The following is a 15,057-nucleotide window of genomic DNA, read 5'->3' on the forward strand; positions in this document are numbered from 1 at the left end:
GTTTATTGAGTGTTATTTTACTACATTATTTTATATATTTTCAACATCGTTTTAAAGGAATCCAAAATCAGTTTATATTTTGCCATGCCTGACATGGAACGTGATTTAAAGCAGATTTAACAACATAATCATGAATGATGATAAGAGTTCTATGGGAAAGGGTAACAATGTTGTAAATTACTTTCAACGGATGATCGTTTCTTTGTGTTCTGTTGGGAACAAGTCAACATGTTCAGTCATTAAAGATGCCTTATGATTTGTAATTGTTCATAAATCATAATGTTAATAAACTACTCAGTGCGTCAAATGAACGTTCTCGTGTGTTCAGACGATTCTTCCCGGTAGTTCAGTTGAAATCCTCCAAGTCTTCTGGAGACGTTACCTCCAACACAACAGTGGAGTCTCCATTCACCCCTTCATCAGTGTGGAGGGAGGATATTACCACACACAACAGTGGAGTCTCCATTCACCCCTTCATCAGTGTGGAGGGAGGATATTACCACACACAACAGTGGAGTCTCCATTCACCCCTTCATCAGTGTGGAGGGAGGATATTACCACACACAACAGTGGAGTCTCCATTCACCCCTTCATCAGTGTGGAGGGAGGATATTACCACACACAACAGTGGAGTCTCCATTCACCCCTTCATCAGTGTGGAGGGAGGATATTACCACACACAACAGTGGAGTCTCCATTCACCCCTTCATCAGTGTGGAGGGAGGATATTACCACACACACACAACAGTGGAGTCTCCATTCACCCCTTCATCAGTGTGTGGAGAGTTTATTACCATACACACAACAGTGGAGTCTGACTTTTTTAACCACACACGCATATACAAAAACAAAAAGTAAGTAAAAAGGTGGCGAGCCTATCTGGCGAGCTAACCAGCTTGGCTCTGGCGAGCCTAGCCTATCTGGCGAACTCTGCTGTCTGATTGGTTCAGAGACAGCAGGCCTGTGGTAATGCATCAGGCCCTCTGATTGGTTCAGAGACAGCAGGCCTGTGGTAATGCATCAGGCCCTCTGATTGGTTCAGAGACAGCAGGCCTGTGGTAATGCATCAGGCCCTTAGATGGTAGTTCACGTTACATGGTGCAAAGGTTTCCTTGCGTCCTCATCTCCTCCCTCCTCACCCTAGCTGGATGCACTCCTCCAGGTAGTACCACACACACACACACACACACACACACACACACACACACACACCTTGTCAATCAAAATCAAACCATTTTCATATTTTTCTTGATACATTTTGGGACCGATGAGGTGCTGTGATTTTTGTATTTTTCCAGATTATCAATCTCTTCAATTTTGATAATTTTTTTTCTGTTAATATACAATGCAGATGTTTTGTCATTTTGAGGACGCAAATATCTGCTGACCTTCTCCCCGAAGTCGAAGCAGGGCGAGGGGAAGGTCATGTCCTGGCTGCTGAAGGACAGTCGACGGAGGTCTTGTGGATGAGGGCGTCGCATCATTCCGGGGTCAGGATCCCCCGCTTCTCCATGTAGACGCACCCGTTGGGGTAGGAGCCCAAAGGTCAACAGGCTGACCCCCACATCCAGACCGTTGTCTGCCCCCTCCGCGTTCAACACCCGGCTCATCAGACCCTCTGATAAACACACTAATGGTTCTCAGGTTAGACACACGTCATACGATGACCGATCACCAACATTTCAGACCGACTACCTGAAGACTAAAACTCCATCCAGAGGCCAAATGTCGATGAAATGCAAGAAAAGCAACGGAGCTACGATGTCTGTGGATGCAGTGGTTTGACTCAGGGCAGAGCAAGCAGGGGCTGGGGGAATAGGAATCCATTCATGGGAGAATCGGGACTCTTTGATTAAGCGATACTTGATTGAGCAACGTTGTCAGATTGACACAAATCAATACTTTCCTATAGAGTGCGCTCTATAGGAAAGTACTGATTTGTGTCTCTCTGACAACATTGCTCAATAGAGTATTGCTTAATGTTATGCGTACTCGACAATCGTCCATTTGCATTGAGGACCTGTAGAACAGAAACCACAACATAAACCTTCCAAAGAGATCGAAAGACCGTACCACAATATTTACAGAATCTCAGTATTCACACAACGGCTTTTCATATCGCATCGTCCCGGCTGATTCCAGACCCTAGAAGAGACTGCGGTGGGCGGGGCAAGGGCGGACGTGAACCAATCACCTTCAGGGAAGCCAGAGATGGTGAGGATGTCCTCCAGCTGGACCTTGGCCTCCAGGGTCATCCTCAGGGTGGACGTGTTGAGGCGCTTCTGCTCACGCATGCACGCACGCACGCGCGCGCGCACGCACACCAGAAGAGAAGACTAGAATAGGGGATTATCACGCTGATACGTATTACTTCCGCATTTGGTGATCTTTGTGCACTGTGACATCCGGTGAATATCTCATCACTCTGGCGAACCGATGATGGAGGACCGGCAGTTCACTTTCACTACATCCCTGATAAATGTACCCAAAATCACGTTTCCTGACGTTCACAGACTTCCCGAACAACATTCCATTACAGCCCGCTCCAAACTGGACAAGGGATACCGTTTATTTTTCGAGAAATATATCTACGACTACGAAGGTGAGTGTCTGCTCTCTAGCTTACGCTAGGTAGGTTGGCTTATGTTAACGTCAGTTTGGCGTCAGCTCAGACAGTTCATTTTAATTATTCTGACGTTAGCGTTTGTCAGTGTCAACTACCTAACAGCAACATACAAGTGTCCCTTTGCTAGAATGAACAATCCCCAGTACATGCATTGATTTTTTTTTTTTCTACCAGTGTCCAACTTCATTGATAGGGAGGTGGCTGTCAGGTCTAGGTGTTACAGGTCGATGAAGAAGCGAGGACAGCCCCACTATTTGAAGGTTATTTTAGGAAGCTAAGGCATAATGGCAAGAAGTTTGACCCCTTACACTGTTGCCTGTTTACATCATACTATACCTTTTTTGACATATGTACAGTATGCAAATATCAATATCATGATAATGTAACTTTGCATTTAAATTCTTTAATATCCTGTTTGTTGAATCCAACATGTTAATGGTGTAAGGGTTTGCAATGCTCTTCCTTACATTTCTATATAATTTGCAACAATCTGTTTATTTTAGTTTAACTTTAACAACTTAAATATTTGTAGATTGTTTTCCAAGCTGACGGCGCCAATCTTCAAGAAACCACATGCAGCTGTACAGCAGCCAAGGTTCTTTGCAACCATCTAGTGGCCTTGTTGTTCCAGAGTGCCCATTACAGCATGTTGCAGGTGAGGGCTGAGGTCTGGGAGGATGTTCACATGGGCAGGTTGATTGGAGTGACACTGGTTCTAGAGGTCTGCCTTCGATCATTAACAAGCACATCCTCAATCCCGGTTTGCTCTTCTATCTCTTGTTCTGCAGGTGAGAGCTGTACCACCACCTATGGCCTGCACAAGCTCTCTGCAAACATGGCATCGACCAAGGACTAAGGTAACATTGTAGCTGTGCGGAGCTGCACCGTATTGAATAGACTTCCAGGCTATTTTCAGCCGCGTTATGAGCTGCCCCGCGTGCCGCGCTTCGCTCTGCGAGCAGTGTGTTCCAAAACACAGGCCAACGTTATATAGGTGGCCTGTGTTCAGACACTGGGTCAAAACCCAAATTATATACACCGTCAATACAAAGACACATTCACAAACATCATGACCGGGTTTCTTACTTGCAGGAGTGGATGACGTACACCGCGTCGTTCAGGGTGATGCTGGTCTCTGCGATGTTGGTGGACAGGACGACCTGCAGGAGGCAGGGAACAACAACAGGAGATGGACAGGCAAGGGTGGATTCCAGGCAGCTGGGCAGGCAGAGGAGCACACGGGGTGGATGGCAGGCAGCTACGGGGTTGGTGATCCTGGGCCGAGGACAACGCAGAGAGTTAAAGGTCCCATGACATGCCACCAGGTGTGGTGTGATTAGCCGTTACAAGCCGTTTTGGAAATCGGCCCCTTATGACATCACAGGTGGGCGTGTCCACCTAGATGTGTGCTGGATAGATCAGTCTACTAGCCTACCCAGTGGACTGTAGCAAGCGTTGCTCATCTCTCCGTCACACATCTAGGTGGACACGCCCACCTGTGATGTCATAAGGGACAGATTGTTGTTGTTACCAAACATTCACTAGTGCCGAGACTGGTATCTACCACTGTAGTTGAAACAACGATCTGGCGATGAGTGGCTGAAGAACCGGGGTTTAAGTGGAGCAGAGATGATGACTGGAGACTGATGACAGGTGTGCAAGTCCGACAGGTGTGGAGCTGGGGAAAGCGAGGAAAGCCCTTGCCCAAGAGGGGGAGGCAGAGCTGAGCCTCCACTGGTACGGCCACAGCCCTAAGAGTAGGCCTTCCCCCCCTCAATGGGCACCTCCAGGCGACCCAGCAGGTCTATCAGGGTGCACCTCATGGAAATATCGGACCAACGATGCATCAAAGATGCATATACACTTCATTGGAAATATATTCAAATTAAACTTTAAGGAGGATCAGTTAAGTGTACTTTAAGATGAAAACTGAAAGTATACTTCAAGTATTACAACAGTAGCATACTTATTCTCAGTATATTAAAGTTGAGGTTAATGCCATCCTGACTGAAATACAATTTATCTGAAATATATTCTAAATAAACTTCAAAAAAGATCAGTGAAGTATACTTGTAAGAAGTATGCTGAATGCATACTTCAAGTATTACAGCCGTATCATACTTATTTTCAGTATATTACAGTTGAGCTTAATGACATCCTGGCAGAAATATACTTTATCTGAAATATATTCTAAATAAACTTCACAAAAGATCAGTGAAGTATACTTGTAAGAAGTATGCTGAATGCATACTTCAAGTATTACAGCCGTATCATACTTATTTTCAGTATATTACAGTTGAGCTTAATGACATCCTGGCAGAAATATACTTTATCTGAAATATATTCTAAATAAACTTCACAAAAGATCAGTGAAGTATACTTGTAAGAAGTATGCTGAATGCATACTTCAAGTATTACAGCAGTATCATACTTATTTTCAGTATATTACAGTTGAGCTTAATGACATCCTGGCAGAAATATTCTTTATCTGAAATATTTCGTAAATACACTTGTATACTGAAACAACACTTTAAGTACATTAGCGTTGGTATATTTATTTCAAGTACACCTAAATTGAACCTAAAAAGATCTCAGAAGAAGTATACTTTTCCAAAAGTCTACCTAAAATATACTTAACAAGAAGAAGAAGTATATGCCTGAAAAATTTACTAATGAATTATGTACTTCGAAAATATATTTTTAATACACTTCAGTGTACTTAATTTTCACCAGGGGATTTTTGATGTCGGGTGTTGGTGTGTTAGTATTCAGACCGCCAGCCCACCAATTTTCACACACACACACACACACACACACACACACACACACACACACACACACACACACACACACACACACACACACTGCTCCACAGTTGTGGGTGCATCAGAACAGCACAGTAGCATTAAGTCCTCCTGCCTGGTGTCTCTTCCTCCAGAGACGAATCCTCTGACCTTCATAATGAAATCACAGTACCACTCACATATTGATTTGGTGAAAATACATTGAATAATATTGTGTATTGAAAAATATCAGAACAATATTGATCATATTGATGACTCTAATTACCCTCCCCCACCTCCCTCACTGGCTTCCCCCGGGTCCTCAGTTTCCCTCTGCCACGCCTCAACCTCCTCCCCCTCTCCTGCCCCATTGGTCAGCTGGACGCCACGCCCCCCTCCAGGCGCTACTTCCTGCTGGACCAATCACAGCCGGAGTACTACAGATGACCCAACCGGGACTCTTAGGTTGTGGTGGTAGTTAGGTCTAGTCCAGGAGGTCGTGGTGGTAGTTAGGTCTAGTCCAGGAGGTCGTGGTGGTAGTTAGGTCTAGTCCAGGAGGTCGTGGTGGTAGTTAGGTCTAGTCCAGGAGGTCGTGGTGGTAGTTAGGTCTAGTCCAGGAGGTCGTGGTGGTAGTTAGGTCTAGTCCAGGAGGTCGTGGTGGTAGTTAGGTCTAGTCCAGGAGGTCGTGGTGGTAGTTAGGTCTAGTCCAGGAGGTCGTGGTGGTAGTTAGGTCTAGTCCAGGAGGTCGTGGTGGTAGTTAGGTCTAGTCCAGGAGGTCGTGGTGGTAGTTAGGTCTAGTCCAGGAGGTCGTGGTGGTAGTTGGGTCTAGTCCAGGAGGTCGTGGTGATAGTTAGGTCTAGTCCAGGAGGTCGTGGTGATAGTTAGGTCTAGTCCAGGAGGTCGTGGTGGTAGTTGGGTCTAGTCCAGGAGGTCGTGGTGGTAGTTGGGTCTAGTCCAGGAGGTCGTGGTGATAGTTAGGTCTAGTCCAGGAGGTCGTGGTGATAGTTAGGTCTAGTCCAGGGGGTTGTGGTGGTAGTTGGGTCTAGTCCAGGAGGTTGTGGTGGTAGTTAGGTCTAGTCCAGGAGGTCGTGGTGGTAGTTAGGTCTAGTCCAGGAGGTCGTGGTGGTAGTTGGGTCTAGTCCAGGAGGTCGTGGTGGTAGTTGGGTCTAGTCCAGGAGGTCGTGGTGATAGTTAGGTCTAGTCCAGGAGGTCGTTGTGATAGTTAGGTCTAGTCCAGGAGGTCGTGGTGGTAGTTGGGTCTAGTCCAGGAGGTCCTGGTGGTAGTTGGGTCTAGTCCAGGAGGTCGTGGTGATAGTTAGGTCTAGTCCAGGAGGTCGTGGTGGTAGTTAGGTCTAGTCCAGGGGGTCGTGGTGGTAGTTAGGTCTAGTCCAGGAGGTCGTGGTGGTAGTTAGGTCTAGTCCAGGAGGTCGTGGTGGTAGTTGAGCAGGTCACAGGTCAGCACCAGGTCGGTGTGGCCCGCCTCCCTCACCAGGCGGTGCAGCTGGCTGGAGGTGGCGCTGGCGTCCTGCAGCTCGTCCAGGGGCCAGTCCAGCAGCTGGGCGCTGGAGGGCCAGGCCCAGGCTCCGCAGGGCCCGGCAGCCGCTGAGAGACCGGGCCAAGGAGCAGGGCGGGGGGGGGGGACAGCACACATTAAGAGACACCTCTCACATCCCCTCGGGGAGACCTTTTAGAATGCTGCCAACCAGCTGGGCCCTGGCGAGCCTCTCTGCCTAGCTCACCGCTCCTGACTTTGGCCATGCAGCGGACTTCTCCTTGTGAACCTTTAGAGAGACGCAGGGCGAGCTCCCATCTGAGGCCTCGGATTATTGTGTTGTACGCCTTTTCTATTGTTTGTTGATGCATGTTGTGATGCATCGTTGTTTGTACTATTATTACAAATATATATGATCATAATTGTCCACAAGTATTGCTGGCTTTTTTGCGTTTGGAAATCTCATCTGTCTGAGACGAAATATCTGGTCAAGGAATTGCCACGACAACACACACACACACACACACATCATTCATGAATCTATAAACATAAACACACACAAACACACACACACACACACACACACACACAGACACGTTTGCAGACATAAACACACACAGAAACATATGTACATAGACATGAACACACAAACACCCGCACACACACATTGTTTATCAATCTATATCCACACACACACATATACACAAACATAGAGACATAAAAACACACACACAGCCGCACACACACATGCACAGACATATGTACACAGACATACACACACACACACACACACGTACACACACATTTATGGATCTAAACCCACAGCAGGTCTGTGTGCCGGTGGTAAGCAGCAGGTAACATCAGTGTCTCTCGTGGTTCATCTCTCAGCCCTCTCTGTGTTCAGCTGGGCTGCTGAGCGTCAGATTAGAGGGGGCCGCTTGGGTCTGGGGGGTCCTCACAGTCCTCACGTTGTTGAGGACCAGCTGTTAGGGGGACGTTTGAATACCTGTGGACCCATGGACGTACCTGTAGTGCATCGGGTTGTTGAGCAGCAGCTGTTGGTGCTTTGAGGGGTCAACCCGTTCAGTGGAAGTACAACACTTTGTGATTGATTTAAATACTCCACTGAACTCCAAATGCTGCATTTTATTGGGCTTCTGAAAGGTTCAGCATAAACCATGAAAGGAAGATCTTCCTTTGGGTTAAGGAGTTTGTACAAAGATTTACTTTCTAATGTAAAATATGTTTTAAATGTTTATTGAGTGTTATTTTACTACATTATTTTATATATTTTCAACATCGTTTTAAAGGAATCCAAAATCAGTTTATATTTTGCCATGCCTGACATGGAACGTGATTTAAAGCAGATTTAACAACATAATCATGAATGATAAGAGTTCTATGGGAAAGGGTAACAATGTTGTAAATTACTTTCAACGGATGATCGTTTCTTTGTGTTCTGTTGGGAACAAGTCAACATGTTCAGTCATTAAAGATGCCTTATGATTTGTAATTGTTCATAAATCATAATGTTAATAAACTACTCAGTGCGTCAAATGAACGTTCTCGTGTGTTCAGACGATTCTTCCCGGTAGTTCAGTTGAAATCCTCCAAGTCTTCTGGAGTCGTTTCCTCCAACACAACAGTGGGGTCTCCGTTCACCCCTTCATCAGTGTGGAGGGAGGATATTACCACACACACAACAGTGGAGTCTCCATTCACCCCTTCATCAGTGTGGAGGGAGGATATTACCACACACAACAGTGGAGTCTCCATTCACCCCTTCATCAGTGTGGAGGGAGGATATTACCACACACACACACAACAGTGGAGTCTCCATTCACCCCTTCATCAGTGTGGAGGGAGGATATTACCACACACACACAACAGTGGAGTCTCCATTCACCCCTTCATCAGTGTGTGGAGAGTTTATTACCATACACACAACAGTGGAGTCTGACTTTTTTAACCACACACGCATATACAAAAACAAAAAGTAAGTAAAAAGGTGGCGAGCCTATCTGGCGAGCTAACCAGCTTGGCTCTGGCGAGCCTAGCCTATCTGGCGAACTCTGCTGTCTGATTGGTTCAGAGACAGCAGGCCTGTGGTAATGCATCAGGCCCTCTGATTGGTTCAGAGACAGCAGGCCTGTGGTAATGCATCAGGCCCTCTGATTGGTTCAGAGACAGCAGGCCTGTGGTAATGCATCAGGCCCTTAGATGGTAGTTCACGTTACATGGTGCAAAGGTTTCCTTACGTCCTCATCTCCTCCCTCCTCACCCTAGCTGGATGCACTCCTCCAGGTAGTACCACACACACACATACACACACACACACACACACACACACCTTGTCAATCAAAATCAAACCATTTTCATATTTTTCTTGATACATTTTGGGACCGATGAGGTGCTGTGATTTTTGTATTTTTCCAGATTATCAAATTCTTCAATTTTGATAATTTTTTTTCTGTTAATATACAATGCAGATGTTTTGTCATTTTGAGGACGCAAATATCTGCTGACCTTCTCCCCGAAGTCGAAGCAGGGCGAGGGGAAGGTCATGTCCTGGCTGCTGAAGGACAGTCGACGGAGGTCTTGTGGATGAGGGCGTCGCATCATTCCGGGGTCAGGATCCCCCGCTTCTCCATGTAGACGCACCCGTTGGGGTAGGAGCCCAAAGGTCAACAGGCTGACCCCCACATCCAGACCGTTGTCTGCCCCCTCCGCGTTCAACACCCGGCTCATCAGACCCTCTGATAAACACACTAATGGTTCTCAGGTTAGACACACGTCATACGATGACCGATCACCAACATTTCAGACCGACTACCTGAAGACTAAAACTCCATCCAGAGGCCAAATGTCGATGAAATGCAAGAAAAGCAACGGAGCTACGATGTCTGTGGATGCAGTGGTTTGACTCAGGGCAGAGCAAGCAGGGGCTGGGGGAATAGGAATCCATTCATGGGAGAATCGGGACTCTTTGATTAAGCGATACTTGATTGAGCAACGTTGTCAGATTGACACAAATCAGTACTTTCCTATAGAGAGCTCTATAGGAAAGTACTGATTTGTGTCTCTCTGACAACATTGCTCAATAGAGTATTGCTTAATGTTATGCGTGCTCGACAATCGTCCATTTGCATTGAGGACCTGTAGAACAGAAACCACAACATAAACCTTCCAAAGAGATCGAAAGACCGTACCACAATATTTACAGAATCTCAGTATTCACACAACGGCTTTTCATATCGCATCGTCCCGGCTGATTCCAGACCCTAGAAGAGACTGCGGTGGGCGGGGCAAGGGCGGACGTGAACCAATCACCTTCAGGGAAGCCAGAGATGGTGAGGATGTCCTCCAGCTGGACCTTGGCCTCCAGGGTCATCCTCAGGGTGGACGTGTTGAGGCGCTTCTGCTCACACACACACGCACGCACGCGCGCGCGCACGCACGCACGCACACCAGAAGAGAAGACTAGAATAGGGGATTATCACGCTGATACGTATTACTTCCGCATTTGGTGATCTTTGTGCACTGTGACATCCGGTGAATATCTCATCACTCTGGCGAACCGATGATGGAGGACCGGCAGTTCACTTTCACTACATCCCTGATAAATGTACCCAAAATCACGTTTCCTGACGTTCACAGACTTCCCGAACAACATTCCATTACAGCCCGCTCCAAACTGGACAAGGGATACCGTTTATTTTTTGAGAAATATATCTACGACTACGAAGGTGAGTGTCTGCTCTCTAGCTTACGCTAGGTAGGTTGGCTTATGTTAACGTCAGTTTGGCGTCAGCTCAGACAGTTCATTTTAATTATTCTGACGTTAGCGTTTGTCAGTGTCAACTACCTAACAGCAACATACAAGTGTCCCTTTGCTAGAATGAACAATCCCCAGTACATGCATTGATTTTTTTTTTTTCTACCAGTGTCCAACTTCATTGATAGGGAGGTGGCTGTCAGGTCTAGGTGTTACAGGTCGATGAAGAAGCGAGGACAGCCCCACTATTTGAAGGTTATTTTAGGAAGCTAAGGCATAATGGCAAGAAGTTTGACCCCTTACACTGTTGCCTGTTTACATCATACTATACCTTTGTGACATATGTACAGTATGCAAATATCAATATCATGATAATGTAACTTTGCATTTAAATTCTTTAATATCCTGTTTGTTGAATCCAACATGTTAATGGTGTAAGGGTTTGCAATGCTCTTCCTTACATTTCTATATAATTTGCAACAATCTGTTTATTTTAGTTTAACTTTAACAACTTAAATATTTGTAGATTGTTTTCCAAGCTGACGGCGCCAATCTTCAAGAAACCACATGCAGCTGTACAGCAGCCAAGGTTCTTTGCAACCATCTAGTGGCCTTGTTGTTCCAGAGTGCCCATTACAGCATGTTGCAGGTGAGGGCTGAGGTCTGGGAGGATGTTCACATGGGCAGGTTGATTGGAGTGACACTGGTTCTAGAGGTCTGCCTTCGATCATTAACAAGCACATCCTCAATCCCGGTTTGCTCTTCTATCTCTTGTTCTGCAGGTGAGAGCTGTACCACCACCTATGGCCTGCACAAGCTCTCTGCAAACATGGCATCGACCAAGGACTAAGGTAACATTGTAGCTGCGCGGAGCTGCACCGTATTGAATAGACTTCCAGGCTATTTTCAGCCGCGTTATGAGCTGCCCCGCGTGCCGCGCTTCGCTCTGCGAGCAGTGTGTTCCAAACGTTACACACTGTTCGCAGAGCGAAGCGTGAAAAGGAAGTCTATTCAAAGAGGTGCAGCAGATAGGGCTGCGCAGCTGTACGTCTGGCTACGTCGGTTAACATGGGAGTGAATTGGAAGAGGCGCCGCTCCACGTGGCTACGGCGAGCAGTGTGTTTACGCTACTACAAGCAAGATACTATTACAATCATGGGAAGATGCCTCCCATGACCATCATCTCGCCCAGGCGGGGCTCCCCGGTGGGCCACGGGGCGTCCCAGAGAGGGCAGCTCGTCGTTGCTGTCCACAGCGTCCACTTCTGGTGGACCAACCCCAAGGAAACATCAACAATCCCCACAGTAAGTAAGTAAGTAAAATCCATTCATAAGGCACATTTAAAAACTGTTTTCATTGGCCAAAGTGCTGTACATGGTGCAACCAAAGGCACATAATAGAACACAGGCCACCTTATATAGGTGGCCTGTGTTCAGACACTGGGTCAAAACCCAAAGTATACACACTCAATGCAAAGACACATTCAGAAACATCATGACCGGGTTTCTTACTTGCAGGAGTCGATGACGTACACCGCGTCGTTGAGGGTGATGCTGGTCTCTGCCATGTTGGTGGACAGGACGACCTGCAGGAGGCAGGGAACAACAACAGGAGATGGACAGGCAAGGCTGGATTCCAGGCAGCTGGGCAGGCAGAGGAGCACACGGGGTGGATGGCAGGCAGCTACGGGGTTGGTGATCCTGGGGCGAGGACAACGCAGAGAGTTAAAGGTCCCATGACATGCCATCAGGTGTGGTGTGATTAGCCGTTACAAGCCGTTTCGGAAATCGGCCCCTTATGACATCACAGGTGGGCGTGTCCACCTAGATGTGTGCTGGATAGATCAGTCTACTAGCCTACCCAGTGGACTGTAGCAAACGTTGCTCATCTCTCCGTCAAGTTATTAAAGATATGTGCATCTGTTTATGATTTGTATTTGTTAATTAACCATAAAGTTACTATCCATCTTGATGGATCCAAATTTTTCTGTATCACATGTAGTCGCATATGTCAGTTTTCACTGTCTATCCCCTACCTGCTCCTTAATCACATATATCAGTACTCACTGTCTATCCCCTACCTTCTCCTTAATCCCATATATCAGTACTCACTGTCTATCCCCTACCTGCTCCTTAATCACATATATCAGTACTCACTGTCTATCCCCTACCTGCTCCTTAATCACATATATCAGGACTCACTGTCTATCCCTTACCTGCTCCTTGATCTCATATCAGTATTCACTGTAAGTAGTGTTGAAATAATGCGCATCTGTCTGTTAATCAAGCCATGTGTTGTTACTTATTGCATGTGGAGCCACTAGGGGGCAGTGAATCCACCTCGATGTAGTTCACCTTCTGGCCAACAAGAATAAGGCGAAGGAGACACAAAGTGTGTGTGTGTGTGTGTGTGTGTGTGTGGGTGTGGGTGTGGGTGTGGGTGTGCACCACCTTGCTTTGGTACCTTTTTGAACACCTTCCGGTAAAAGGTGAAACAGTATGAGGAAGGAAAAAACATGATTAAAATGATAATTAGAACCCCTAGGACTCCTAATGTGCTCCAAATGCTCCAAAGTGGGCTAGAAGATGATCTCTCTGGAACAGAAAGAGAAAATATTTATGATTCTTTCTCTAATAAAGATGAGAATAATAACAATGACAGCAAGACACATCCTAATTCCTTCACAATAAACATGACCTACATTTTTTTGAAGATGGCTTATCAGTTACTGGCCCAATGAACATGGTTTAGTAAAGAAGACAACGGACACCCTTTCCTTACTCCCCCAAGTGTAAAAACACAATGTTGCATTTTACACCACGGATGTTTGATTGACTTTGGTCATTTAAAATACGAGTTATTAAAATGTTTTTTGTAATACTTAGATTGAATTGAAAGTTAGAGAGTCGACTTTTCTCTTTATATTTATTTATTTTTGTTTAAATTAATATTGATCTAATAAAAAAAAATATGTACTGGCAATGATGGAAAAGTATAACAAAATGGGGAAACAACTTCACGTGACAAATGAAGAAAGAGGGAACAGAAATTGTTTGCTTTGCAAAAAACGTCTGCATTTTTATTTTCTTGCAGTGTATATTGTGTGCTTAATAACCATCAATATATGATTTCATTTCGTTTCAAATAATGTTTTTCTTGGAATTGGTATCCATTATTATCAATTTTATTTTCTGCTCTTCTCTTCAAACAAACCAATAAAAAAATAAAGAAACAAAGAAAAGACAAATATTATGTACACACACACACACACACACACACAAATAGTTGTTGTAGGTCATTGTTACGGTTGTGTTAATATTGGAATTCACAGCACATCTGCTTCAGAAGAACTATACCCTTCAGTATGGAGATTCTCCAACACAGTGGAGCGCCACCACTTCCTGAGATGTGTTACGTCATGCTGTGGAAGATAACAGTATATCAGTCAGAATTAACTTCCAAAGACTGCAATGAGAGTAGACTGTTTGTACTCGACTACATCATAATTTTGCATTAACTTTAGCCATTTCATTTTCGTATATTGTCCTTTATATATATTTGTATGTATCTAGTATACTATTTGAAATTTCGTTGAGATAAATAAGTTGCATGCAATTATAACTATTATTTAAGTGTCTGCTATCGTGGATAAATTGGTTAGCTTAAGGCAGTGGCGTCCCTATGCTGTTTTATTTGGGGCTAAAGCCTCGGATGTTATTTAATTAGCCCCGAATATGATCTTTGGGAAAAAAATAAAAAAAATAAAATACAAATATTCATAAACATTTATAAGTAGCCTAGTCTAGATAGACATAGTCCTTCTGGCAAGAGAATAAACAACAACCTGTTTACCACCTCAAGTGTATTAACCTATCCTATCCCCAGTCAGATCTGTGCACGTGTGTGTGTGTGTGTGTGTGTGTGTGTGTGTGTGGGTGTGTGTGTCTGCCTCACTTGTATGAATGGAACTTTAGACATTTGGGGATAAGCAGCATAGCAGTCAGGTAGTTATTTAAAGCTATAATAAACCACGTATTTCGTTTATTTAGATAAAGCATTATGAAAAAGTTTGAATGCACAATAAAGCATACACATAAATTTGGCTGTAAACAGTCGTTAAGAAGCCAGTTATGTCATAGAGTCCCTGGTCATCTTCATGGACCTCGGTTGTGTTCTGGAGGACAGTAGCCGGGCGAGGACTGACGGACCAGGTGAGCTGTGGTCTTGGGTAGATTCCTCCAGACTTACAGGTGACAGTGTTGTTCACTAGTACAATGTCCACTCTAGAAACAGGAGCTGCAACGACATGGTAGTGCATCAAAACGAGAAACTCAAAAGAGTTGTTCTTTTTCAAATATTTAATATTTTAGTCCTAAACAGG

At 45.2% G+C, this 15,057-nt stretch overlaps 3 long non-coding RNA genes across 3 annotated transcripts; all 3 read left to right on the forward strand.

Moving 5' to 3' along the window:
• The first annotated feature begins 2,351 nt into the window (after nucleotides 1–2,351).
• On the forward strand, nucleotides 2,352–3,530 carry LOC115537792 (uncharacterized). Its single transcript, XR_003974884.1, has 3 exons — nucleotides 2,352–2,602; nucleotides 3,159–3,281; nucleotides 3,415–3,530. It is a non-coding gene; the product is annotated as an uncharacterized LOC115537792 (long non-coding RNA).
• A 3,076-nt stretch (nucleotides 3,531–6,606) lies between these two features.
• On the forward strand, nucleotides 6,607–7,328 carry LOC115537797 (uncharacterized). Its single transcript, XR_003974890.1, has 2 exons — nucleotides 6,607–6,680; nucleotides 6,836–7,328. It is a non-coding gene; the product is annotated as an uncharacterized LOC115537797 (long non-coding RNA).
• A 3,294-nt stretch (nucleotides 7,329–10,622) lies between these two features.
• Nucleotides 10,623–11,606, forward strand: LOC115537794 (uncharacterized). Its single transcript, XR_003974887.1, has 3 exons — nucleotides 10,623–10,647; nucleotides 11,203–11,325; nucleotides 11,459–11,606. It is a non-coding gene; the product is annotated as an uncharacterized LOC115537794 (long non-coding RNA).
• Nucleotides 11,607–15,057: the final 3,451 nt, after the last annotated feature.

This window comes from Gadus morhua, chromosome 23 (genome assembly GCF_902167405.1).
Source record: "Gadus morhua chromosome 23, gadMor3.0, whole genome shotgun sequence".
NCBI classification, from domain to species: domain Eukaryota; kingdom Metazoa; phylum Chordata; class Actinopteri; order Gadiformes; family Gadidae; genus Gadus; species Gadus morhua.